This window comes from Schistocerca gregaria, chromosome 1, assembly GCF_023897955.1.
Source record: "Schistocerca gregaria isolate iqSchGreg1 chromosome 1, iqSchGreg1.2, whole genome shotgun sequence".
NCBI classification, from domain to species: domain Eukaryota; kingdom Metazoa; phylum Arthropoda; class Insecta; order Orthoptera; family Acrididae; genus Schistocerca; species Schistocerca gregaria.
In genome coordinates, this window is record NC_064920.1 from 738,108,391 (window position 1) to 738,134,684 (window position 26,294).

General features: G+C 39.7%; 1 protein-coding gene across 8 annotated transcripts in view; it reads right to left on the minus strand.

Moving 5' to 3' along the window:
* The window catches only part of LOC126267225 (diacylglycerol kinase theta), a 662,574-nt gene that overhangs the window by 223,079 nt on the left and 413,201 nt on the right, over positions 1-26,294 (minus strand). The gene's annotated exons all lie outside the window — the stretch shown is intronic.

Genomic DNA, 26,294 nt, shown 5'->3' on the forward strand with positions numbered 1-26,294 from the left:
CACTACTGGACATTGTGTTTCCTCAGCTTTCCATGACATGCAAAAAACTTTCAGTAAATGATGAGCATGGCAACTCAGGAACAAAAAGCATGACTAAGGAATGAATGTAAATGTGGTTTTGTAATATGGGAAGATTAAATTTCATAATGAAATGGCAGATAACAACTGTAAAGGCACTGAGCACCAGACAGACAATATAAAAAGACTATTACCAGCTAAACTTTTAGACAAAGCTATCTTCAGAGACCTAATCGACACGCAAGACTACCATGCACACAGCTAATATCTCTCCTGGTGTTTCAGACCAAATGGGGTGAGCAGTAATTTTGTCTAAAGTGAATGTTGGGGACTTGAATGTAGCATGGGTGAGAAGGAGGGGTAAGGAATTAGGTAATAGTGTACAAATGTGATTCATATAGATACATACAAGGAAAGCAACTGGTAACTACACAAGAAGGCAGGGGGCACAGCAGAAGCCTGCTAATACAAACACTGGGAAAATAATACAAGAGAAGTTAGAAAACTGAAAGTGAAATAAATTCAAAGTGAATTTAGTACAAAAGTGAAGTAAATACAAAATAAAACTATGGTACATAAGAGCCTGGATTAAGTAGATAAGCACTGGAAAGAAAGCATATCTGGAATGGCAACAGAATAGTGTAAGGAGATGGGAAACTGAGTGGGGGAGAGTCACTAAGAGGACAGGAACTGTGGAGACTGAGGTCATGGGATTGAATAATATATTTAAGGCATTATTCCCACTTGGAATATTCAGAAAAGAATAGTATCACTTGAGAGAGCCCAAATGATAGGGGAGATAAGTCATCCAATAAAGTAAATTAGATAGTGAAGTTTGTTAGCTCAGTGCTCTCTCTCTGTCTCTCTCTCTCTGTCTCTCTCTCTATCTCTCTCTCTCTGTGTGTATATGTGTGTGTGTGTGTGTGTGTGTGTGTGTGTGTGTGTGTGTGTGTGTGTTGCTATTATCAATTCTGTGAAGTAGGACTTTGTACACTCAACAGGGAATCATCATTTCTACATGCCCGTCTGCAACTAGAAGTGTCTGCTATTCAGTGAATAGATCCCTTCTCATATATATATATATATATATATATATATATATATATATATATATATATATATATATAAAAATAAAGTTTCATCATGGATTTCCAATCCTGTGTGCATACTGACTAAGAATCACATAATTCAGGCACAAAATCTACGAACTTATCCACAGTCAGAATAATTATTTTCACCTGTGCTAAAGGAAGGTAGGATGATTAGGAATTAACATCCTTTCAATTATGTTGTTACTAGAGATGAAGAATAAGATCAGATTGTGGGAAAATGGGGAAGGGGGATGATTGTTTCCTTTCCAAAGAGTCATCCAGGCATTTGACTTAAGTGATTCAGGAAAATCAAACAAAATTTAATTCTGGATGACCGGAAAGTGAATGCAACCACCATCTTCCTGAGTTTGTGACCAATGTCTTACCATTGCACCATCTGTGGTGAAATATATAGTTGCATAACTTTGTGAAATATATTTAGGTGAGCCTGCCGGTGTGGCCGAGCGGTTCTAGTTGCATCAGTCTGGAACCGCGCGACTGCTACGGTCGCAGGTTCGAATCCTGCCTCGGGCATGGATGTGTGTGACGTCCTTAGGTGACCTCAGATGTCAATTCCCATAGTGCTCAGAGCCATTTGAACCATTTATTTAGGTGAGCTACCAACAGTAATGAAGTTTTAATTTCTCATCTTGAAAAAATCAAGTTGCGACCATCATACTTGATTCTCTGTCAGGCCTTCTTTGTATATTCATTCTTCAATGCATTTTTACTAATGATGGATAATGTTTCAGAGCCATATCAGTGACTATGACAATCAGACTACCAAAAAATTTATGAAGGAATAAAATATACAATATCACCAATAAGCATGTAAGAAAGATTTATCCAACTGAAATAATTATCACAAAAAAAACACTATGACATAACTTCCACATTACGTGACTTGTAACTAGCTAGTAATGATATATCTATGGCGGAAAGTAAATGAATAAAAATTTTCTGATATATCTTCAAATATTTTACACTTTTCTTCAGTCACTTTTGTATTTGCTTGCTTGTTAATGGTGTTTTGGAAGGGCTACTTTTGTTGTTCACTTTATTATATATTAAGAAAAGAAATGTACTCAAATTTGACAATGCCTTCAGTTTAGTGTATTACCTGCAGAGGTTTATTCTCATTTACCTTTGATCATGGACATAATTTCAGTTCTAGCAATTATATTTTGAAAATTTTGATTACTTTTTACTTCATAAATCTCACTGCTTCATACGTAACTACCAGGTCTCTTGCTGTATCCATCTTTTGTTTATAACTTTGCCCATATATCATCTCTGGACTGAAGCTAGCACAGTGCTTATCAACATACTATCTTTAACCTTCTACACTCTTGCCACCTCCCGCTTCGTACTCACCAGTCATTCTGTCCCTTTGAAATTTTATTGCCTTCTCAATTGAATTTTTCTTATCCCATAATATCAGCTATGACTGCTATCCAACATATCCCTTTACTTTTCTGTTCTCTTACCACCGAAGTTACAATAAAGAAACTTTAATACAATTCCACAAGTAGTAGAGATTGTTCCTTTCAAACTTTTTTTCTTATCAAGAAACAAATATGTATCCAAGTCCAAATTAATATTGCCCCCTCATTATTTTTTTACTTAAGTTTCCAATTTTATTTTATTTTTGTATGGAAAATTATACATACAACAAACACGTAACACACATTTCACAATTTAATGTACATTTAGCCTGATGCTAGAACCACATCAGGTACTGTTTACAATTACATAAGAACAAATATTTATTTTACCCACACTTCAATTTATTCTTTTTGAGTTCTTCTTGGCCTGCAACATTATAGACAGCTTGTAAGGACTGCGTACATTCAGTAAACCGAAATAATGCTGTATGCCCAGACTTTTTAATACAACCATATTTTTGGTGCTATAATCTAATTTTGGCTCCATCGCTATTACAAAGCTATTTCCATAACATATTGTTAATGCTGCTGCTGTCTCATACCATGTACTAGTGCCTATCATTGGTATTGTAGATAAGTAATGTCTCAGCAGTGTCACAGGTTGCTGAGCAATATTTGTTAACACATAGTTAACATTTTTCATAAGATTGACAGCTTCATTTGCTCAAATGAAGTTGTAAAATTAGCGAAAAATATTGAGTACATGAAGCCGTCAAACTTACAAGAAATATTAAATACCTTTTAACATATATTTCTCAGCAATAAATTCCACTGCTGAGATATCACATATTTATAATTTTGTCTGTGATACACCTACATTACTCAGCAGTACAAGGCATTAGATAGTAATGGCATTAATGATGTGTTATGGAAATAGCTTGATAATGGTCATGGAGTCAAAATAAGCTTATGTCACCAAAAAATAATATCATAACATAGCAGTATTTTGGCTTACTAAACATATAATGTAAACTGTAATTTGGAACATAAGCAATATATGATATGAGACTGCAGTCATGTGTGTGTGAGTTGTGTTTGCCTGGGTGTGTGTGCGTGTTGCCTATTTTGACGAAGGCCTTATGGACCGAAAGCTTTATTTGTCGCAATCTTTTTGTTGTGCCTCTCTGCGACTCAGCATCTGTACTATATGGTGAGTGGCAACTTTCCTTTTTATAGTACTGTCACATTCCATCCTGGATTTTTCCATTGTTCAGTAAATGAAAAAGATGACACATTTGAGTTGCAGACAGACACAATGAAAAGACATTTACAGATTAGCTTTTGGCCAAAGGCTTCATCAGGGAAGGAAACATACAAACTTTCATTCACAAAAGCAAGCAAACTTCACATGCACATGACCACCACCTCTGCAATCCAGACCACAATGGCATTGAGGTGCTAGCAACTGTAGGTCGTGGTCATAAGTGTGAGGTGTGCTTGCTTGTGTGGATGATCATGTATGTGTTTCCTTTCCTGATAAAGGTTTTGGCCAAAAGCTAATGTGTAAGTGTCTTTCGTTGTGCCCATCTGCAACTCTATGTGTCATCTTCATGGTGAGTAACAATCTATCTTTTCCTTATATTGTTAAACATATAATGGCCTTTAATTTATTTGTTTATTTTACCTGACAAGTATCTGGCCTTCACACCCTCACTTAAATATAATCATATATCTTTGCAAATTTTGTGTTTTGCAGTTCAGAACAACTCCCACTGACACTTATTTGGCCGTAAGTCTTCTTTTGAGCCTAACTATTATGATCTCAATCCTTCAGCACCAATTGAGGCTGCAATAGCCTCTGGCTTATGTCTCATGACATATGCCCAGAGACCATCTGGAAAATATGGGTCACATCTGACTCATTCTCAATTTTCTAAAATGCATCCACAACAAATAATGAGACACCAATATTTAGTTTTTGCATCACTAGTAATACAGTAGTTTAAATCATGAAAATTGTTAATTCAGAAATATATCCATTTCAGTCAGTCAGTAAATAAATTATATTTACTAATTAATATATCATACTGATGAAACACAAGCACAAAAACATCATTTGATTTATTTACCAAGATTTTTCCAGTTATAATTTTTCAACATCTACATGGGGCTTTCTCCCATTCCATTTACACAGGAACAATAACTGATTCAATGCCTCTGTGTGTTTTTTTCGCAACTGCTATAGGAGTGACACTTGGAGACTTTAATATACCACTAGATCCATCAGTTAAAGTTGGTTCTAGAAATTTTCTATGCACGTTTTCATGGGATAGTTTGCATCTATCTGCAAGTGTCTGCCAGTTCAGTTCTTTCGGCATCTTCATAACTTGATCCTAAGGGTCTAAGAGACACTTGACCATTTGTACTGCCCTTATTTGTATCCATCCAATTTCGTCTGTTAGTACTATATGGTACGGATCCCACACACTTGAGCAATATTCTAGGATGGGTTGCACAAATGTTTTGTATACAGTTTCCTAAGTAGACTGATTGCATTTGTCTAGTATTCTACCAATGAAATGCAGTCTACCACCTGCTTTACCTACAGTTGACCCTATGTAATTGTTCCATTTCATATCCCTTCAAATTGTTGTACCCAGATACTTATATGAGTAGACTGATCCTACTATGACTCTGATATTATAGCCACAGGAGACACATTTTTTCATTTTGTGAAGTGCACAATTTTACATTTCTGAACATTTAAAGCAAGTTGTCAACTTTTGCATCACTTTGAAAACTTATCAAGATCTAACTAAATATTTGCACAGCTTCTTCCAGACAGTACTTTGTTACAGATAACTGCATCACCTGAGAAAAGTCCAAGGTGGCTATTAATATTATCCTCAAAGTCATGAACAGAAAGGGTCCTAACAACTTCCTGGGGAACACCCAAAGTTACTTCTAGACCTGTTGATCATGACTCTACATCCAAGGTAACTTTCTGCATCCACCCTACTAAAACAATTCACACTCCAGTCACAAATTTTGCTTGATACCCCAATACCACTGTGCTTTTGATAATAAGCACAGTTGTGGCAGTGAGTTAAATGCTATTTGGAAATCAATGAATACTGCACCTAACTGCTTTGATCCAGGGTTTTCAGTATGTCAAGTGAGGGAAGTGTGAATAGGGTTTCACATGACCTACGTTTTCAGAATCCATGTTGGTTGGCATGGACGAGGTTGTTCTGTTCAAGATATCTCATAATGTTTGAGCTCAGAATATTTTATAAGATTCTACAACAAATGGATCACTTCTGCTACACTTTTTGTGGAATAGTGTGACTGTGCTTTCTTCCAACTACTGGGTGCAGTTTCTTGTTTGAGGAATCTTCGGTAGTTTATATTAGGCTGGCGCTTCCCCAAGGTGTAACCATCACTGCTGAAATTTATTCTCAACAACTGAGACACCTGAGACACAATCCAAGGACAATGACCAGGAAGACTGTGTGAAGTGATGCTATTCCACAATAATGCCTGCCTCTTTCTGCTAGACTGACGAAAAACACTAAACAGGAGTTGGGCTGGGAAGTCATTCTGCATCCACCTTAATCAGCTGATCTTGCCCTGTCAGATTTTCACCTTTTCCATTCTCTATCAAAGACTCTTTGAGGAATTTCTGTTCTGGATGAAAATTCGCTCCAAACATGGCTTGACAAATTCTTCACCTCAAAACCACATGATTTCTACAGTCATGGGGACCGATGGCCTTTTGAAGTCTGGTCCCTTCAACCCCCACAAACCAACCAACCATCTACAGTCATGAAATTGAAAAGTTACCCCAGTGTTGGCAGACTGTTGTAAACTGAAGGAGAATATGCACTCCTGGAAATTGAAATAAGAACACCGTGAATTCATTGTCCCAGGAAGGGGAAACTTTATTGACGCATTCCTGGGGTCAGATACATCACATGATCACACTGACAGAACTACAGGCACATAGACACAGGCAACAGAGCATGCACAATGTCGGCACTAGTACAGTGTATATCCACCTTTCGCAGCAATGCAGGCTGCTATTCTCCCATGGAGACGATCGTAGAGATGCTGGATGTAGTCCTGTGGAACGGCTTGCCATGCCATTTCCACCTGGCACCTCAGTTGGACCAGCGTTCGTGCTGGACGTGCAGACCGCGTGAGACGACGCTTCATACAGTCCCAAACATGCTCAATGGGGGACAGATCCGGAGATCTTGCTGGCCAGGGTAGTTAACTTACACCTTCTAGAGCACGTTGGGTGGCACGGGATACACGCGGACGTGCATTGTCCTGTTGGAACAGCAAGTTCCCTTGCCGGTCTAGGAATGGTAGAACGATGGGTTCGATGACTGTTTGGATGTACCGTGTACTATTCAGTGTCCCCTCGACGATCACCAGAGGTGTACGGCCAGTGTAGGAGATCGCTCCCCACACCATGATGCTGGGCGTTGGCCCTGTGTGCCTCGGTCGTATGCAGTCCTGATTGTGGCGCTCACCTGCACGGCGCCAAACACGCATACAACCATCATTGGCACCAAGGCAGAAGCGACTCTCATTGCTAAAGACGACACGTCTCCATTCGTCCCTCTATTCACGCCTGTCGCGACACCACTGGAGGCGGGCTGCACAATGTTGGGGCGTGAGCAGAAGATGGGCTAACGGTGTGCGGGACCGTAGCCCAGCTTCATGGAGACGGTTGCGAATGGTCCTCGTCGATACCCCAGGAGCAACAGTGTCCCTAATTTGCTGGGAAGTGGCGGTGCGGTCCCCTATGGCACTGCGTAGGATCCTACGGTCTTGGCGTGCATCCGTGCGTCGCTGCGGTCTGGTCCCAGGTCGACGGGCACGTGCACCTTCCGCCGACCACTGGCGACAACATCGATGTACTGTGGAGACCTCACGCCCCACGTGTTGAGCAATTCGGCGGTACGTCCACCCGGCCTCCCGCATGCCCACTATACGCCCTCGCTCAAAGTCCGTCAACTGCACATACGGTTCACGTCCACGCTGTCGCGGCATGCTACCAGTGTTAAAGACTGCGATGGAGCTCCTTATGCCACCGTAAACTGGCTGACACTGACGGCGGCGGTGCACAAATGCTGTGCAGCTAGCGCCATTCGACGGCCAACACCGCGGTTCCTGGTGTGTCCGCTGTGCCGTGCGTGTGATCATTGCTTGTACAGCACTCTCGCAGTGTCCGGAGCAAGTATGGTGGGTTTGACACACCGGTGTCAATGTGTTCTTTTTTCTATTTCCAGGAGTGTATTATTGATGACTAAAGTCTGTATTATATATATATCTGTTGTGTTTATTAAATTTATGGAAAAACACTATGGACTCAGGCACTAAATAAATAAATAAAACAAATAACACTGAATAGTTAAAAGAGGGGCTAACTCAGACACAAATTCAGTATAGAATCTGATTAGGATTCCATCACACCCTGGAGCCTTAGCCAATTTTAACAATTTCATCTGCCTCTCATCACCACTGAGATTAATATCTACTTCACTCATATTTTCAGGCGCCATGTCACTGACTGCAGAGACCGCCCCGCCGGAGGTTCGAGTCCTCCCTCGGGCTTGGGTGTGTGTGTTGTTCTTAGCATAAGTTAGCCCTCAGCAGTTTGGTCCCTTAGGAATTCATACACATTTGAACATTTTTTCATATTTTCAATCATACAAGAACTAAATCTGGGCAATACTCTTGGATTTTCCTTTGTAAAGAAACATTTGAACATGGAGTTAAGTACATCTCTTTTTGCTTTGGTAGTGTTAATTTTAGTTCTTATCTTGTCCATGGGTGACTGTGCCACTAACAGCCTCTACACACAACCAGAACTTCTCTGGGTTCTCTGAAAGATCTTCTGGCAATACTCTGTTATGGTAGTCACTGAAGGCTTGATGCATTGCTCTCTCGACACACAAACATGTTTCATTCATCACCTATCTATAGCCTTCTCTATACACTGATTGTATGCGACGGACAGTCCCTCACATCCGGAACTGTTCTAGTGGGTGCCTATATCTACCCAGTGCACGGTCAAACCATTCATTTAAACTTGATGCATAGTTCCCTACATGCTACTGTCATGAGCTAGTAATTTCAAGTTCTGCGGTGAGATATGACACAGCTTTTTCTTTATCTACTTTACTGAACATGCAAATCTTTCTACTTGCTTTAGGTGCCCCTTATACATTTTTGCTACAACTACCTCACAATCAGTGTTACCAGTTTCGATGTCGATATCCTCTAGATAGCTTTTAGAGAATGCATATAGTAATGTTTCACAGGATCTCTTGCAACACTGAAAACTGTAACTATCCAATTATATTGTTGGATGACTTAAATCTCCTCCGATGATTACAATATGATTAGGGAACTTAACATACTAGTGAAGTGAGATTTTCTCTACAGTTTTTGTAAGCTGACAGGAGCTTGATAGCATTTTATGAACGCAGTCTACAGCTATTATTGCTGATCTTTATAGATTTATTACAATTTCTTGTATCTGGCTTTGAGTACATTAAAGTACTAATTAATGTGTGGGATAAATAGCTTTTACACCTTAACAAAGGCACATTACAGCTAAATGTAAAATGTATAAAAAATGTTCACACTTGAGTTGATACTATAACATTCTATTGTGCCTGTGTTCAAGTTAGACAAATGGATTAGATGCACAATGTAAAACACATGAAGTTGTTAGTCTCTTCATCTTTAACTCATTACCTTCAAGCACATGATTCTGTAGACAGTTACAGAAGGCTACAACAAATGTACATGATACAATTCATAGAAAAAATGTTGACTGCTGGTGCAAGTTTTAAAAGCCAGGTACAGTGGCAGGATACCACATATTTTTTGAAAACTAAAAAATAAGGCTACTCACTAAGTTCTGAGTGAAATGTTGCATCAAACTCTCAAAAGAATTAGAATAAATTGAGCATTTCTTACCACAAGTACTATATCCTAATAAGTCTGAGTGTGGCACATTCAAGATGCTTGGGTGTTTGGCACATTAAAGCAGCAAAGCTTTGATTTTAAAGAATGAAGCAGTGCAGCATGCTGTAAACATCAACAGTATCAAATGACATGCAAAATAAATAAAAATATGAAATTATAGAGACTGGTTCACTGCAAAACGTAAGTAAAATACATTCACAAAACTCATGATAGTAATACAGTTGATATTTCACTTTGATGTACACAACCACTGTGAGCAAGCAACAAAACTGAAAACATTAGCTAGGAATATGGAATACAGGAGAAAATGATGTGACTCAAATGAAATTGCTTCCAAAATATGAATTTTATTTATGACCTGATCTCCATTAGTCTTGTGAGCTGCTATGCAATACAGGACTTTGAACTGTAGAACCTTGTGTTTCTACTTCGCTTTTTGTTTTAAAGCAATGTTTAGTACTGACTGTTGTAGTATCATATCACATAGTCAAACAGTGTGAAATAATAATTTAATCAAAGGTCAGTGTACAGTGTGATTAAGTGATTTGAAAATAATGAAAAGCAACATAACTGTTGTAACTTTCAATTGAATTTGTTCTCATGTCAGAACAACAATAGCTGTTATGTTAAATGAGTGAATTGAGAGGTGAAGGTAAAAGGTACACCTGCATCTATTTGTCAACCTGAAGATATGAGATACTACACCAAACCACAATCACCTGTGATAAAGGAATTATTCACAGTGATAAAAAAAACTGAGCCCTGATACACTTATGGACAGTTTCCTGTTAAATGAGTAACAGGTGTAGTAATAGTTCTAGAGATCTGAAATGAATGTCTTTTTTAATTACCTTGCAACAAAGATACTAATATCTGATACAAGTGCATCAAACTATTCTAATTTTCAACTATAAAGCTAGTATGAAGACAATAATGTTAAAAACTTTGTTTAGATATAATTTGAGACACAGTAAACAATTATGGTATGTTTTTAATTTTCTTTTGAATTTCTTGCTTTACATTCAGACGTGAACTTGCTGCATACCTTTGGATCAAAGTGCGTAACTCCACTCCGAACACTAGACAATGAAGTAAAGGTCTGCCAGAAAATCATTTATGTGTCGCATTCCTTCACTCTATTTGCAGATGAGGCAGTTTTCATTATGAAATGAGAATTTATTGTACACAACTGTCACTAGTAAGCATATGAAAATGCACATTCCATTCAAGAGCATGGTCAACAGTTAACCAAACATAATTTAACTGCTAATTGCAACCTCCAACATAACAGTTACTAAATGAGACAAATTTCCCTGAATGTACATATTTCTGCATGTTTTTTGCCAACTGATCACCTTTTTATGGCCTTAACTTCACAATGGCACATTTCCAAAATATGACTGCTTGGAAAAGTTTGCTCCGTTCAATAACCTCTCTTCTACTCCTTGTTATTACCAAGTTTTGTTCCACACCCTTTGTTTGCAAGTTACACCCAACATTAAATACAACAGCACGTTATCCAACAAGACTAGTTGATTTCTTTGGATAATTCTTGCTTCTCACTGCATATAAACCAATGTGTGTTAATTATTGACAGTAATTCTGATAAGAAGGTGACCATGAATCCAGGTATACTGACTTCTAGTGCCAGTGCCCACATTATCACTCATTCAAATGCTTTGAGTCCACAGTATTGCATCTCAAGCACCAAGAACAAAAACAGAATACAAGTGCTGAAAAAATTATATGAGGAAGATTACACTGGAAGTACAAGCAGTATGTCACTGAAAACAAAAAATAGTAAATAGAACACCACTATTAGGTGTTAAAATGATGGATGGGATGGGCACATAATGACTGACAAGGAAGGCATGAAGATTTACATTAAGATGAATTACAATGCTATTACAGAGTACTTAGTCCCAAGTGTTATGTTTGTCATACACTCTCCTCCGATGATTACAATATGATTAGGGAACTTAACATACTAGTGAAGTGAGATTTTCTCTACAGTTTTTGTAAGCTGACAGGAGATACAATTAATTATGTAATGTGCATACTGCATTGCAATGAAAGAAGATATTTTGTCTGATTGATTTCAATTAATTAGACTAATGTTTACATCATAAATGAAGTAATTGTGTATTTACACACTGTAGTATTGTCAACGAACCTGCCTTTAAAAGCAATCATGCACACGATGCCCCTGCCCCTCCGCCACCGCAAAATAAACAAATAAATAAAATAAAAACAAATAAATAAAAAACCTGCAGCATTAGTGATTGTAAGGATATCAACAATGAAAAATGTACACTTACTTAGAGAATTGTCTGTGAGAATAGCTTTCAATACTTGAAACATAGCACTATTTTTTTTTAATTTGTGATAAGAACGCAGAAAACAACAGAATATCTTGTAAAACTCAGATACAGTCAACACAGTAGTATGATTATTGAATGTCTAGAGAAACGGATTCAAAATTGTGAACACAAGAGAAGAATTAATGAAACCACAGATGCTTTCTGTCTATTAACTTATCTGTTACAGTTCCACGAGAGAAGGACTTACATGATACACGTAAACATTATTGTTTCAAAAATGTGTATCACCACCATACCTAAAGCTATGGATATTTCCCACAGGAGTCGTATCTGATTTGCAGTGATCAGCATCACATTCAATACTCCTACCTTAATATGAGGTTGCCTTTTAATTTTGTATGAAAACAATTCAAGAACGGTACCAACTAGTTGTTTCTCGAAACAAAAATCACCTCACATGAAGATGAGCAAAGAGAAATTAAAATGGTTGTTTTCTCCATCAATGAATTAATTGTTTGAAATGTTGTTTGACAGATAACATGCTCATGATGAAGAACAATGTTACATATTTAGTTGCGTTTTCCTCATTTTATTGATGTCTTAAGGTAAACAAATTGTTGTACACCATTCCGCAGTAAATATTCTTTGATGCTCTGAAATACTGACCACAATATGTCCAAATAACCAAGGAAACAGGCAATCATTTTCTTGCAAGAACTTTGTGAAAGAACCACTTTCGTTGGCAATGATTTGGTTTGGATAACCCAAATAGTTGACTGCTGCTTTATTTTCACCTCATAGCAATAAATCACAGTTTCATCTCATATTATGATATTGCATAGATATTTAGCATTTCCATGGTAGCTTCTTATGTGATTGATTACCAAATTTTGAATGAGGTGATTCAAGGCATTGTTCTTGGGGTCGGTATTTACAAAAATCATAATCATCTGATGACCAGTATCACATGCCATGCAGCTTCCATATTTTTACAACAATGTGTCTTTATATTCTAGCTCTAGACATATATTCTGACTGTAACATACTATTTGGCTAATTTCTGAGCTGCCATTGTTTTAAAAATAAACAACTGAAAGTTATTCACACAACAGTAATGTCACATCTCAACAGCATGGTCATTTGTAAAAGCTTAAAATGTGACCCCTGTATGTCTCATACAAGGCAGAGAGATACTGCAGTGTATGCAGGCCCAAATAACAGTTGCATCAATGTTTAATCTCTTTCTACAGATACAGCATACGTGTAATATACAGGGGAGTTATGCACCAGTGCTTCAAATATCAATGGAAGCAAGTACATGTCAGACTGTTATCTGCACATCTCTAGTATGCTTACAGCTGGTTCAATGTTTATGTCATTTAGGAGTTTTCTGAGCAGCTGTTTAGGGCAATTTCTTCCTCCTTTGTCATCTACTTATTTCACTAATCCTTTTTTCTATTTCCTTACATCTTATGCTTTTAATACAGGAATTATTTCCCAAATGAGTTTATAAATCATCCCTGAGGCATGAGAAATAATAAATACATTCAAAAAAGGCCAAAACACTTTTCAGTTCATTGCTTCTGACAAGCAAGCAAATTATTACAAAACTGCCACATGCAGTTAGAAAGAAAATAATATTTCAGATAGAAATTTCAGCATGTAATGTTGCACTGCTTGGAAAGCTCTTAAGAATAGGCGGAAAACAAAATTTCACTACATAATGAATAGAACATGAGAGAGTGAGTACTTCAAACATGAAAAGATAGTGTAACAAATTTCTATGCCATCTTATCATAGTTATAACCTCAGACCTAGAATTTCCATGTGTCCAAGTATTTTATGCATTCTCTTTTCCGGATAAAAATTAAGTTGCCTTTTTCCTCCGCAAATTGAAGAATAACATTGCTGTTTAAGGTCCACATAGATCAATTTTTGTTTCTATGTTTGGCAGCACCACAATACAACCTTTGTGTATGTGATTAGAGGACAACAACAACTCCCCCCGCCCCCCCAAAACCTGTGCATAAGGGTGGAAACGACCCAGACAGTGCTATGGTGGGCAGAAAGAGGGTGACCCTGTGGCATCGACCGTCAGCGGTGGGTTAGGAGGGCTATCCGTGGAATGTCACCAGAGGGCAGGGTATCGCACATCACCTCCGATCCTTGTGGTTGCAGGAAGGTGTACCGGGGTGCCTGCAGGATGCCGGCGGCCAATGGCCAACAGCAGTGAGGCCGACTCGAAGGCCTCATGCACACCAGAAAGAAGCAAGGGGTTGGGGGACATGAGGTGCCATGTAGGGGTACAAGGCCACAGTTGGTTATGGTGGTGGCACTGTGTCTGTACTAAGGTCACACACTGCCAAAGGATCATGTCTACCGTGACGGGAGTCCAAGCAGCCTTGTCACCATATGAGTGGGCCCCCACAACCGTGCCCGGGGTGTAGTGGCGAGAGGGTCGGAAGCAGGGTTCAGAAGGTGACAGAATCAGCAGACAGAGCAGGGTCTGTTGTTTCCGCCCATGGAGGAGTTCGGCCGGACTATGACCATCCACTGGCATGGTGTGATAAGTGCTCAGGAATAAGGGGAGGGCCAATGTGGTGCCAGAGAATTCGACCACTTTTGTCTGTCACTGCTTAAACGTGCTCACCAGTCATTCTGCTGTGCCATTGGAGGACGGAGTGTGCATCCACAATGAGTAACCACATAAATCCCAAGAACAGACCCGCTGACTGAGGCATGGGCCAGAGGGTAAATGATGGGTGGTGGGCTGGACTGGTGACACGGAGACACTGTGCACCCATGGACCAAGCATCCGAAGTCACCACTGATGCCAGGGCAATACACATTCTGGCAAGCCAACGCCTTCATACAGGACATCCCCCAGTGTCTGCAGTGCAGCAAGTGTAGGATGTGGTGGGGCAAATCAGGTGGGATGAAAGCCCAATGGGCATAAGCCTCCGCCACAAGCGAGAGCCTGTGGGAGAGGTGCCACCAGGGGCTGAATTCAGTTTTCTACCGGCAAGTCAGACAGTTGGGCCAACTATGGGTCATGTAGCGATCATGTTGCGATCCGACAGACGAATGCCTTCTTTGCTGACCCAGAGCCCCAGGTATTCAATTCCAGGTGAATGAAACTACACTTTTCCAGTTGACAGCGCAAGCCTGCGGCCAGCAGAGCATGAAAGACGGTACCGAGGTTTTGAAAATGCTTGTGGCGTGTACGGTTGGAGACCAAGATGTCATCGAGATAATTAACACAAGTTGGGATGGGCTGTGTGAGCTGCTCCAGGTACCTCTGGAAAATGGACGGTGCCGACGAAATACCAAATGGAAGGCACTTGTATTTATATAATCTGAAAGCCGTGTTGATGACCAAAAGGTTCTGGGATTCCTCATCTAACAGTAACTGATGGTAAGCCTCCACTAGGTCAATCTTAGAGAAGTATTATACGCAAGTTTGGCGAGAAGGTGTTCCTGCTGGGGAATGAGATAAGTTTCAATCAGGGACTGTGCATTGATTGTAACTCTGAAATCCCCACATAGGTGAAGGGAGCCTTTGGGTTTCCTGATCACCTTCATGGCTCTATAATACGAGCAGCCTGCAGTTGATAGAGCTCTTGCTTGACTGCTGGACATAAGGCCACTGGACTGTGTCGAGCCTGGAAAAACCATAGCTGAGCATCTGGCCACAGAGCAATGTGCACCTGGAAGTCTGAAGCATACCCTAAGTCAAACAGAAACACAGAGGCATAGGCTGAGCACAGATTGTCGAGGTCCTGGAACAGGATGGCAGTGGAAACGACCTTAACTTCATCAGAAATCGAAAAGCCAAACAGCATGAAAGCATCGAACCCAAAAATGTTTGAAGCCAAGGGATGGACAACCACCAAAGGGGTCAGGAGCCGAGGAATGTGTTTATAGGTGGCCAGGTCTGAGAACTGCCCGTGGAAGGAGACAGAACCGTCATCATACATGACCAATCGCTGAGAGGTGGGAGGCAGCTCCTGGGAACTCAGGCATGTATATGTCACCAGATTGAGCAAGGAGATGGTGGCCCCCATATCGACCTGGAGCTGAACATCCACATTAAAAATGCGGAGTGTGAGGAACAACTGCAGCAGCAATGGTGTGTCCAATGGAACGACTGACTGCAGGATGTGCACAGTATCCTGATGCCCCATGGGTGAGGGGCGGGAGCGGGTGGAGCGGCTGTGACAGACAGATCAGAGATGGCTGTCTTTCTAACAGAGCAAGCACATCTTCCAACAATGCGCACAGACTGGACAAGAGTGGGTGGAAAAGCACTGTGTGAAAGACAGAAGCGACCCACATGACCACCGCCAGCGGTCCGAAGCCACAGAGACGTCGGACAAAGAGAAGTCTCGATGGCGTTGCTCTCTGTGCGCTGTACCACACCGACGGTGTGAGGGAGGCGCTCACGGGGACCATTCATTGGCCGCTTTTGTGATTTCAAAGGAGTGGGCTATGCGCACAATGTCTTCCAGTCAGGGGTTATCGAGTTTCAATGCAGCTGTGTAAACCTCTGGATCAGGTGCCAGGTGAGCGACTATATTGTGAATCAAGAGTTCTGCATAAGACACCTTCCAACACTGAGTGGTGCAAGTGAAGTCACATTTGCGGCTGAGACCCTGCAAGTCCGTGACCCTGAACGGTATGACTGACCGGGCTGTTTATGGTACTGGTGGAACTTTAGCCATGACGCCACGACGTGGTGGTGCTGGGAATAGGAGTTAGTCAGCAGCACTCATATCTCAGTAAAGGAGAGAGCCACAGGTAAGACAACAGTGTCAATTTGCGGAACAGAAAGAACGTGTCTGGTGATGTCCAGGACAAGAATAACGACTGCTGTAGGGAGTCATCCATGACCCGAAATGCTGTGAAATGTTGCTTCAGATGATGCAAGGACATTTCCTAGTCTTCCTTAGTGTCATCAAAGGGCGGAAGTGACAGTGGATGTGGGGAAGTGTTAGAAACTGGGACATCCAAGAGCTGGTGAAGGAGGGCGTCCCAAGACGTGACTTTGTTCGTCAGCAACTGCAAGGATTGCTGTAAGATGTAAGATGTCTAAATGGCACTGCTGCTGCTGCATGAGCTGCTCCAGCAGACAGACAAACTTAGCCTCCATGTCACCGAACCTTTTACCTCGTCGCCAGTGTTATAGCCTCGAGCGACTGGTGGGCGGTGCATGGCAGAGAATGGAGACATGAAGCCGCCAGACAGGGGAGCCGCCGCTGGAGGTATTGCTAACAACAAACAGACAGGACAGACAAATAAGTAGGAGATGACAGACACTATGACTGACCAGGACACAACAAGCAAGCACGCAGGGACTGAGGGGATAAACATGGCGAGGCACAACAACGCAGGAACACTCCAAACAATGACAGTAGATATCTCAACACACAGAACTGGAATGCAATATGGCCGAGATGCACACACAAACTATTGCAAGTACCAGACTGCCAGAGTAGCGCCACGCAGCCATCTAAATACCTGACTGTGGGAAATGCAATTGGCCGGGGACTTCACGTGATACAGAGACTTCACATAGTATGGAGTGTGGCGCACTCACATGGCGTGGCTCATGGTGCAGGCATGCGCTGGAGCACAGAGACCCCTAGTGGGTACCCAGGTCCATACCCTCTGGCACATATTCAACTTCCGCATCTTCGAACACCAAAACTTTTGGCAAGCTTCTCATCAGTTACTGTTTTGTAAGAAAATAGCATACCTGTCACATAAGTTTTCCATGGTTAATAGATGATTAACCCTGGAAATCATCTCTCACAGATATACTACTTTCTTACAAAACAATAACTGATGGGAAGCTTGATTAACAATCAGTGTTGAAGAAAGTACTGCTTGTCAACATTCAAATATTATTCAATTGATATATATTTTCCATTCTTACCAGTTTCTCTGTCGTCTGCAAATATTAATATATGGAACATTTCAGAGAATCAGAAAAGGAAACTCACCATTTTTGGAAGATAATAGAGAGACTGTCAAATGGTTGAATAGTAATGTCTCTCTTGCACGTTGTCTGTGCTCTGGTATTTCTAGCAATATCCCACACTATTCTCCCTATTCTGCTCCATATTCACCTTTAAATTCCAAACTACTGTAGTTGTCTGTAGCTTTTGATCTGATTTTATTGTGTAGGTCACTTAATGGAGCTACCCATGAACACATAGCAACCTATCCTCAGATGTTAGTCATTAATTAGCATTGTAAAATCTTTCAACTTTTCTTGAAGGAGACGATGTTACATACCCATGGCATTAAATTTCATTCATTTATTTAGTCATCATGGTCTCAGATCCCATCAAGAATGAGAACCTCCAGGAACGTGGAATGCCACACAGTGTAACTTCTTGAGAGATTAAAACTCCATGCAGGACTGGACCTCTTACCAACAGACAGGCAACAATGACTTGTGAACTGCCCAATAGTTTCAATTTTGCCAGTATCTCTCAACGACATTCCAGATTTTACAGAAGGTTGCCATATACTATGCTCGACCAGTAGTTCTGACAAAAAACATGTTGGGAAGGAACAGATTCATCACATCCTAGTACTTGAATGAATCTTTAATTTGGAAGTGGAGCATGTCCTGTTTTCAAACTTGTTGATAAACAGGAACAATTAGGGCATGGTATGAGTTATGCATGGATACCTCATTTGGTAAAAACATTGACTATGAACGGCAAAGGGTACATTAATCAAAGTGAAGAATCTCTTCAGAACTTAATCTCTATGGTACATTAATAGAAGTAAAGACTTCTTCATAACTTAATATAACTGTAAAATGTAAACTTTCACAATTAATAAAATATTTTGGGCTATTATGCCATGTTCAAAGAGATTTCACTTTAAAATCCAACGTTTGGGCCACATGGTTTACTGAAAACCCACGCACACAGACCATTATTTACACTGGGGTTCAAACCACCACCCACAACAAAAGCGAGACGTAATAAAAACTTTGTCGGATAGAGAAAGGAAAATCTGTTGAACCAGACCTGCTTGACACAGAATTAAAACATCTCAACAATGCATTGCTCAAGAATGGTTATTTATTTACTGAGGTGAAAAGAGCATTAAGACCACCGCAAAGAAATCATAGTGATTCTCAAGCGCCAGTGAAATTGAAAGTTTTCCCGCCTTTCATTAAGGACGTGACTGCCTGCACTAGAAAAATCTGGACGTCATGGCAATTTACACACACACACACACACACACACACACACACACACATACAGAAGGCAGTAGGTACAAGATAATGTAAAATCGGCCAAGGATGCTCGCCAACTGCTGAAAAAAGCTGGAATTTATGGGATTCTGTGTAGTTGTGGGGAGGTGTACGTGAGTACTACAAAAAAAACTGTCAAAAAATGACTTGAAGAACACAAGGGCAATTGCAGAAGAGGGGAGTTGCGGAACATGTTTTACAGCCAGGAGACCACCACATTCATTTTCATAGGACTCCAGTACTGGCAGCTACAAGTGGATACCATAAAAGACTGTACAGAGTGGCAAGAGATTGTGAAACACCTCAGGAATGTCAACAGGAAGGAGAGGGGCATGAAACTGAATGAAATTTGGATTTCAGTGCTGAAGATGTGTACCAGTCTTCCACCATGGGATGATAGTAACAGCGGATGAAGGCAATTGATAATGGCCAATTGCACTCGCGTATTCAAAACATGTGATGTCACACCGCTGCACAGGAGCTCATGGAAGAGGAATTTTTCTAAGTCAGTAGCAAGCCAGGGTGTGAATCAGACATTCAACAAAGCTACAATCCCCCTTGGAAACGTTCTCCACAGATGGGGATGAAATGACGGGTTTTAAAGTGTGATCCCTTCAACCAATGCATAGTAGCACAGAATATTTGATTAATTGTGAGGATTTAACCAGTATACTGTATTAAAAACAAACTCTGTACTGCTCAATACTATTTGTGCTTATGCCACCTATATGTAACCTAATAAATTAGCACAAAATCTGCTACTTTGGAAAAATCTGCAGCTTATTCATTTATATTAAATAACTGTCATTTATCTCCTACTGGCAGCTTAGTATGTACTTAAACAGATATTTTTAAACAAAAATATCGTAGTTACCTATATATGTAACAACAGATACTTGTTGCCAATACGACTGCTATTTGTTATGCAAGTTTACAATGAACTGTGATTACTCTCTGTGAAATTTATTGCAAATAGAATTAGTAGCACATAAGTAATAAATTTAAATGCCATGCATGATGCAGCACTTTTTCCCACATCTCACTGCTGATTATGTCATATCTCCTGAACCCCCACAGCTATTGTTGCCTCACAGTGAAGAATATGTGTAGCAAGTCTGGTTGCAATCAGTCCAGTGGTTTACGAGCAGATGTGGAATGTAAATACACACATTTTCATAAAATGTAAAGTGTTAGGCCAAAAGTTCACAGGAGCATGTGATACTCCATCGAACATACTTACCTCGTGGAGTTAAAATTAAAACAGGTTGTAGAGAGGGTAAAGTTGACCACTTATCTTGTACATCCTTTCTCAGCTCAAACACTCTCTCTCATACACACACACATGCACACAAAGCTGGTCACATTCTCCCAATATATAATGCTGTCTAGTTGGACTGCATTGCAAGGACAATAATGTAGTCACATGAGAGAATGAAGGAGTGTGTAAGAATGTGTGTGTTTTACTTATCTCTGAAGGAGGATATTGTCTGAAAACTCAGCAACATTTTTAGTCTTGTTTGTGTGCCTACCGGCCATTTATTGCCTCAACTACTCATATATTGTGAGGGATATCTCTACTCCATTCATTATTCATATTTCACAAAGAACTTTCCTGTAGCATATAAAATTAAAACATAATAGGCAGAATTATACACATGACTGTTCTACCTGCATAGTTTTAATTTTATTGATTTGTTTAAACTGATATGATTATAGCCACCACGCCCTCTCTTACATCAGACCATGGTTTCACACATAGATCATTGCTTCTACAATGGAAGGAAGATTGGGCTTAATGTGCTGTTGACACTGCGGTAATTAGAGACAGAGCACAAGCTCAGATTGCATCAAGTATGAGGAAGGAAGTTGGCCATGCCCTTTCAAAAGAACTATCCCGGCATTTGCCTCCAACAATTTAGAGAAATCATGGAAAACCATAATCTGGATGGCCGGACACAGGTTTGAATCATCGTCCTCCCAAATGCAGGTCTAATGTGCTGACCACTGTGCCACCTCAGTCAGTCCTACCTAAGAAATACAATTTTTAATATGACAATAGTATTAAAATGATCTGAGCAGCAGTATGAGTAAATAACACTATCTATGAATTAATAAAGTTAATATTGGCAGTAATTGTACTACTGCAGCTGCTGCCACTAATAGTGATATGACAATAATAATAATAATAATTATTATTATTATTATTATGACAATAATTATGGTCTGTGAATTAAAAAGGAAGGCAGATTTGCATCCTGGTGTGTGATACAATCATTGCACATCACATGATGGCTAACAAAGTGTGAATGTACATGTCTGAGAAGGTAGCTAGATGAAAACGGCACAGGGGATTGAAAGGAAGAGGTACAGATTAGCTGGAGAAATTATATATGATAAGTTGGTGGGAATTACGTACAGTAAGCTACCACTTGTGGTGTTATGAGGTAAAGATGTTCAAGGAATGGAAATCATCTGCTTGGCGCAACAGGCGCCATGACCACAGGTACTGGATTTTAAAACAAGCTATTTGATAAGGCATGCTTTTAAATATGTAGACTGCTTCAGCCACATTAATTTCATTAATAGCTTTCTGGATGTACTCCTCTGTGACTAGCAATGTAGGAGCTGAGACTGGATACTGTACTAACATAACCCTAAACCTTCAATTTTGGTGTTTGTCCTTTACACTGTACTATAATTAAGGCTACTATTGACTAGCAGATACCACAATAGCACTCATCCAAAAAAACACATTTTGCTGTTGAGTAATGGAATTCATGTGTTCACTGCAATGTGGTTAGGACACTGGTCTTGTATTTGGGAAGATGACAGTTCAAATTTACCTCTGATCATCCAGATTTGAGCTTTCTATGACTTCCCTAAATCACTCCACATAAATGCTGGGACAGTTCCTTTGAAAAGACACATCTGATTTCCTCACTCATCCTCACACATTTTGGAGGCTCTTCATGGACTGAGCTCAACATAGCACTGACCTTTGTGGTTACATAAGAGAGCACAGTGGGGCACCTATGTACACTATTTCTCTGCAACTTTCATCACTTATTACTGGTACATTGTTGTACATATGTTTTGGGACTGGATTAATTTAAGTCATTTTTCCTGGAGCTTGCATCTTTTACAAATGTTAATGTAGGTAGCATACCAACTAGTATAAGGAATGTACCTTGATACATGTAGTCCTATTCTGATCTGGAATATATTAACCAACTTTTCGATTTGGGCTTAAAATTTAGTCATTTTCCTCACTATTTTCACTTTATTTCACAACCTTCAAAAGAGCCTAGTCAAGTTCTACATGAATTTTCTTGTCCTTGGATTGATGTTCATGATACTATCTCTTCCCTAAGACTTGTACCATTATCCTCTTTACTCACCTACTGGTAATCTTTCAGTGTTAACATCAGCTGCTGGCGAGATTGATCCTAAACTGAATTAATAACAAAATTATGTAACACATTCAAGTTGAACTAGCTGCTTTCTGACAGAACAGAAAGAAATTTAATTGAAACAGGTTTTTAGAAGGCTTGAAAGTGTCCATAGTATTAGTTGATTTTACGGCAGCTTACAATTCCACTTGGAGGGAAGGACTCCTTCTGAAATTCCTAACAGTATTCTCCTGTAGAATTATAACACAACTATTAAACAGCATGCTGTGTGACAGGTATTTCCAATTTATTCTATGTGAAGAAACCAGTGAACGAAGAACTCTGAAAAATGAACTCCCAGAGGATTCTGTACTTGCACCAATTTTTCTCAACCTTCTGCAGAAGTTCCCCACACTGATGGCAGGAAATTCAGTTAGAAAGGTGCCATAGCCATTGCTGTCCATGGATAGTCTTAGATGAAACAGAAAGTAATTTGACGTATGATTTCTCAGATTTCTCAGTCTTGTGGTAGCACAATCTTGGGTGGTAACTCAAACCCAGCCCAAATAAAATAGAATGATAGTGTTTCTGCCTCAATAAGAGACAGGCCAATCTTTAACTGGAAATGTATTTTAACTGAGATGCTGTATAAAACAGCTCTAGTCCAAAGCGTTCTGAGTCTCTCGCTTGCCAGGCATTTGACCTATCGACCACACTTGACCTATACTTCAGCCAAAATCCCTACCAGGAATAATATCCTCCAAAAAATGTGTGGTATTTCAAGGGGCTCAACAGTTGCAATGCTCCATTGCTATACATTGGGATTAGCATACAGAACAGCAGAATATTATGTTCCTGCATGACTAAACTGCAACCATACCAGCAGGCTGAACGCCCAACTCTATACAACAATGTGTATGATCACTAACAGTCAAACCTATATTTTCCACCTGATCTCAGAAGGCAGGAAGCTTTGTTGCTTGAGTTTAACACAATATTTGACAATGCCGAGCCCCTATTCATGATTGTCTCCCAAGTGCTATATCTGACAGGCTATAATCCAAACAACCAACAATAACAGTGATGAAGGATTTGATATATGCCATAAATTGGAGCTGCTATCGGCCAAGCATGCACCACCAGGAATACAAAATTACCTAAACACCTGCATTAATCAAGTAGGCTTTGATTTCCCTCAACAAATGGATGGCATTTAATACAATCTGCACAAACTATGGAATACACAATGACTTTCTTTTGAAATCGTGCAAAAGGGCCTGCCCATTTTGCAGCTGAGGTGAGGCACCCCAAGACCATTCAACACAATATGTAAGAGTATGCAAGGAGTGTGAGAAAAGTAACGAGTGATTTTTTTTTATCTAGCACAACAATATTGTCCCCTTCAAAGTTGTTCCTTTAGGCAGGGCAGCTAAGCACTTGCAGAGCTGTCATTCCCAGTGCTGGTAGCAGTGCTGAAATGCTTCAACTAGCGGAGCCTTTAATATGTCAGTCACATTGTGTTGAATGTTCGAGAGTTCCAAAATGACGTTCTTTTTAAGACACTTTTCAATTTCAGGAAAAGAAAAGACTCACAAAGACTCAGATCAGGTGAATAGAGGGATCTGGAAGAATAGGAATGCCTTTTGATCTCAAAAATTCTGTGATGGAAGTGGCCATGTCACATGAGACATTGTCATGTCTGCAATGTCTGGTTCATCAGTTCTCCATCTTCCTGAGCTTTTCAAGAACACATTTGTAAAATACTTGGTTGACAGTTTGTTCTAGAAGAACAAATTCTGCTGTCACAAAACCAAAGCAGCATTGTTTTGATTTTTGATTTGCATCTTTGAGAATTTTTGGTCAAGAAGATGTCTCAATGTGCCACTCCTCACTTTGCTGCTTTGTCTCAGGAGCATACTCAAAAATCCAGGATTCATAACCTGAGAGACAAGACTGAACCATTCGTGGTCATTGGTAATCCTCTCAAGAAGTTCAACACACATTTCCTTGATTGTCCTTCTGCTCAGTTGTGGGGTTTTTCAGCACCGTTTTGGCACAAACTTTTTACATGTGCAAAAATTTGGTCAAAATTTGATATATGGTGAAAGTGTTTAAGTTTAACACATCACCCATAATTCTCATTGTTAAACATCAGTCTGCTCTAACAAGAGCACACACACGTTTGATGTTTTCATCCGTTTTTTAAGTTGAAGGCTTCCCTGAGCGAGGTTCATTGTCAATGTGTTCTCGGCCCTCCAAAAATGATTTGTGCCAGTGAAACACTTGTGGTTTTTGTAGGGAATGTTCCTGTAGACCTGTTTCAATTTTTCAAAGGTCAAACTTGTGGAGTCCCCGAGCTTAACACAAAGCTTGATGGCATAAAATTGCTCTAAATTCCACTGTTCCATTTTTGTAACAGACAACAAAGTCCAATGAAGGCTATATGGAGCTGAAACTTGGTCTGAGCATCTGGAAGGGACGAACACATCGATCTGCACAAGTAGAAGAACACAGCATTGCCATATTGATCGCAGTGTTGTCAGTCTCATCACTTTCTCACGCACCTTGTACTATAGCGCTGTGTCCCACCAATGCAAAAGGTTTCCTGATGCTGTTCCCAGATGTGTTGATTGAACCTAGAAATTAACTTTAATATTATAAGTATTTCTTACTAAACTATATAGCAAGTAAGTAAGGCGTTTCCAAGCTCTTCTTATCTATTTTCATCAGTATCACTGTTTTGGTCTGTAACCAGATGTATAACAGTACTGTGTATTCCACTATACGCTACTTAAATGAGTAATTCTGATAGCACCTACTTCATTACACACAAGTTGACATGTTTCACAGCAACCAACTTACTCCAAACGTTTTATTTTAAATGGCAATATGACAATCCCTATGGGGTAAATTGACACAGATTCTCAAAATGTCCAGTTACAGAGCATGGACCCTTTGGTTCATCCTTATAGCATCAGTACTTTGGAATTCCACTGATGGGGTCATTCTGCACAGTAAGTGCCAGGTTCCTGATAAAAAAAAAACAACCAGCAGTCCAGGGTTTGAGTGGGATAGATTTAAAAAATTGAAATAAAAAAACTGATACAAATTGCATTAGTACTGGAATAAAGATTTCTAGACTTGATCATAGATTTTATACTAGGCACTGCAGAAAAAATTGGTTCCATGAGCAAATGAGTGCATCATAATAACATACATGAAATGTCTGTGGTAATGAAAGATGAGGCACATCCCAAAAGCTGAGGTATGGAAGCACAGCATTATATACACACACCTAGAGAGAATGGGTGGATATTTTCCAAGCACTAATCTATACCAGATGTATATTTTTTCATGTGTATGAAATATAAACTTGTTGCAACTGTGTTTACCCAAAAGCATTAATTTCAAAGCACTGTTGATTAATACTGTACTCTACCTTTGTTTCAATTAACAATTTCATCTGATCTATCTGTACATTCTGATTGAGGTTTTCCATAGTTTCCTTGACTTAGGTAATTGCCAGTATGGTTTGTTTAAGGTAAACACCAAGATGGTTCCTTCAGTGAAGTCATGGCCAACCATCTGTCCTATCTTCTTAAAGCATAATTCTATATGCAGAGTGTATGCACATTTTTGAAATATTTATTTTCGCTGTATTGTGAAGACAAATCCTATATCACTGGTAGATGATCCCAGGATACATAAATCAATAAATAAATTAAATAAATAGCTTTTAAGGTTGAGTAGCAAAATCCGCTAAACTTTGGGTGAAGTCCGATTTTAATACGCAGCATCAAGCAATG